Source organism: Oxyura jamaicensis, chromosome Z (assembly GCF_011077185.1).
Source record: "Oxyura jamaicensis isolate SHBP4307 breed ruddy duck chromosome Z, BPBGC_Ojam_1.0, whole genome shotgun sequence".
Classification (NCBI taxonomy): Eukaryota; Metazoa; Chordata; class Aves; order Anseriformes; family Anatidae; genus Oxyura; species Oxyura jamaicensis.
The window spans coordinates 50,661,963-50,665,949 of NC_048926.1; positions in this window are offsets into that span (position 1 = coordinate 50,661,963).

Consider the following 3,987-nt stretch of genomic DNA (forward strand, 5'->3'; position numbering starts at 1 on the left):
AAAAGAGCTGTTAAACACAAACATGTTCAACTCTTCTAGCATTCAGAACTAACTCACCATGGTTCTTTTCAGTGCTACATGCAAATGAATGGTCTAACCAAAGAATGACTTCAATTTCCAGTGGGCCCTGGCTTAGGCTTTAACCAAATGCCCTGACAATGCAAAATGTGAAGATATCGTAGCAGTCATCACAGTGAGGTTCTAATAGGAATGATTAGATGTAAAACTTATGTCAAAGTGCTGTCCAAACCACTATTATGCAACCCGTGATTTATGTGTCAGTATGTCTAATGTTCTAGTGATCTCTGGACTAACAGGCAGTGGAAGTTCATATGAAGGCAGTTCTCTAACTTTCACTTCTGTAGGTCATTAAAGCAAATGAAAATGCTCTACAGCTGACATTCATCATTTAAAGAAACACATCATGTTTTTTGAATATATTTCTCAAGCTGCTTTGCCCCAGGGTAAGTTCTCTGCCATTTCTTGCAATTATACCTTACTGCAAGAAATTGCTCCAATCTGACAACTAAATTTACTTCTCTAAAATATTTTCCTGACATTCCCCTAGTCTTTACGTTACTCAGTCTCTGACACTGTGATTGTTCTCAGAGTGTGTTACATTTTTCATTATTTAAATTAGTTGTGCCTTCAGAGTTCCACACGTAAACTGGGGGAGGTGATTCCTGGATATGAGGTCTCATTGCACCACGTATAAAGCGATGCCCTCCTGAATAAGAAAGACAGGCAGAGATTTTCAGTGGGCAGGCAGGAGCACAGCATCTATCTCCTTTTCCCACTGTGTAGCTCAGGCTAAGGACAATGGTCCCACCAGCTACCTGTGTTCTACAGTTATGTCTGTGCAGCTTTCACCCCAGGCTTCCCTCTTCCTGGTCTTACAGCCTCAGCTAGCCGTGCCAGGACCCAGTATATCCAGATATGCCCCCAGGGAATCTGAGTCTGCCTTCTCGAGAGGCAACAGAACTGGACAGTGATCCCTGTCCCCAACAGCAAGGGCACGTCATCCCCAGTGCCCACTCTGACCCATGGATGCTGCCTGCTGGGGAAGGCGCCAGGCCTGAGCTGTGCTCACGGTACCCACCGTACACAGGCACCACCTGGAAAGCTGCTGGTGGCACAGGAGGGCCCGAGAGTGGTTAAATGAGGTGGAGAAGTGGACACCAGTTCCCTGACCATGCTTTGTTCATCACAGCTGAAGGAGTGTGAGAGCACCCTGCAAGCACAGGAGCTGCAGTCTCCGACAGAAGGCTTTGGAAAAACCTGAACAGCAGCACCTAATGGACCAGAAACCTCCTAGTGAGAGGCACTGGGGATTTCTGATAAGGGAAAGGTATATTTCTTTCTGGCATAAAATTCAACAGAGAGTACTTCAGCCCTAAAAAAAGTTAATATATGTAGCTTCCCATACAAGAATGCAATTTATATTTATTTATTTATTTTACTTTCAAGCTTTGACTTTAATGTTTATGCTTCAGGTTTGGCTATTATGTGGCTGTTTCACATAATGACTTGCAAATCACAAATGGCCTAATAGAGATGACAGCAAATCCTGACAATATCCAGACTCTCTGCTGGCAGTGCCAATTGGCTCTTTGTGTACAGAAGGGCAAAGAATAAAGCCTCAAAAGCACTACCATACATAAACTACAATCTTAGTTTAAAGTGCATCAGAAAATGTAAATGATACTAAATATTTAAGATAAATTGTGATGTCAAAGTAATTTTAAAATCCTCTCCACAGACACTACACCTATTTTTTTTCCTTTCTTGTTTGAAGAGAGGAACACACAATACATCTTCTAACAGCTCGGTGCTGCTGCATTTTAACTACAGAATTTAATAAATGTGCCAATGCAAACAAACCATGCAAAGTAGTGAATAGCATATTGTGATATATACCAGATATAAAACTGTGAATCTGTACATAAAGCCAAAATACTAGCGAAATAAAAAATAAATCTGGAAGAGTACCTAATTGAAGGCCATTAGGAATAGCAATCCATCACAACATGAGTTCTTTTTAGTCTGAAATTGTGGAAGCAAGTCCAGACATTATTTAAGAAATACACAAAAAAAATACAGAAAGGCTTGTCCACCATAGCAGGATGCTTATGCAGCAAATTTAACCATTGAGCCATAGCTGCCCTTGATATTTAAAGATATCCTATGCACCAGAATGAAAAATAGGATGGGGTTGCACTACTCCGAGATCTCAGAACATGTTTTATATAGTAAACTGCATAGCAATCCATCATGTTCCTAAGCACAGTGGTAGTGACTCAAATTCTAAGGTAATAACTCTTTCAGCATCTGCAACACTTTTCTTCTCAAACAACTACAAACATTAAAGAGGATGCATCACATAATTAATGTATGAAAACTGAAGGTATCTCTGTGCTGAACTATCCACAGTGCTGCACCAGAAATCTGCCAAAGCAGCACCAGCCAATTGCACAACACTTTAATCCTAAATTCTCTTTGCAGAAGGTTGTAGAATAAGGAATCATCTTTTTCTCGTTCAGGTTCTTCTGGAAATCCTATACACAGACCCCAGAGTAGGCTAGACTCCTTTTTTGGATTGAGAGGCACAAACCAATCTGGTACCTGAGACATCAAGAACATGCTTTCATCTTTATTTACCCTTGCTTTTTCACCAGGCTCTGCTGAATGTATCCTCTCCAAAAAAGTCTTCCTTCCACCCCCTCTTCAGCATTTAAAGGCCCCAGTCCTTTCCACCCCATCTGTGACATGAGGTTTCCTAAACGAGCACTAAAGGCATATTTCTGCACCATGAAACATGAACCAGGCTGCAGGCCAGAGCTAAGACTCCCTGGGGAAGAGCCAGGTGTGAGCCAGTTCACCCCCTGCCTCAAGTGAGACTGTCCAGGTCTGGCTTACACCAGTGCCAAACAGCCAAGCCTGACACTGGATTTTCTGATTCTGACACAGAAATGAACAGCCAGAGTTAGCTGCCAGCATTACACCTCTCTTGAACTGAAGGGATTAAGATAAGGCTTGAAAATGAGTCACTGGAAGCTGACTAATCCTCAGCAGACACATTAGTTTACTCTGCTAGTTAATTAGGAATGTCACGTCGGCAGGGTAAGGCTGCTCTCCTGCAGGCTATCCCGCAGCATGCTGATGTGTTTCTCAAAGCACAGATGAGGAGAGGAAGCTGACTTGAATTTGTACCCCAGAAGGTACCTCTCTCAGCACAGGAATAACTACAAAAGCACAACTGAACCCCTGAGAGAAATACAGCAACTAAAGGAACATGAGCCTACAGCTTTCTTTCCCCGGAGGTGAACACTTGTTATTTTTTATTTAAAACACTTCTCTGGAGAAAGGAAAACCAATACACCTGGAAACTAAAACACTGCCCATTTCTGTACATCGACAAATATCAAAAGATCCCAGGGCCCTCTCTTGTGGGCAAGTATCTGTCTCAATAAAAGGGACAAAAAGGTCATGGCTTCAGAGAAGAATGTGGCAATTCATTTCAGTAGGGAAGGACTTCTCCTCAGGAGTGTCAGCTTGATAGCTTTTTTAGATTAACCTCTTTTCTACTTAATTGAATCCAATTGTGTTAATTTGTAATGTGTAAACTACATGTACAATTTAGTTTGGACTTACTCATAGATGCCAAAATATTCTTGCTAATCCCTGCTTCATATCATCCACTAATTTGCTTAGCATACATTACATGTAATGCTTCAAGTTGTAAATTGAAGTGAAGTGTAGTGCTTAGAAATGATCGCTGTACTGTCCCACTCTTCTTCCCCATTTTCCTCCCAGTCATGAATATAGTTGGCATTAAGTGTTAAAAGGTTAAAAAAAAAGGAAGGAAGGAAGGAGGGAAAGAAGGAGAGAAGGGAAGGAATGGGGGAAGAAAGGGGGGAAGCTGGAAAGGGGGAAAGGGGGAAAGGAAGGAAGGAAGGAAGGAAGGAAGGAAGGAAGGAAGGAAGGAAG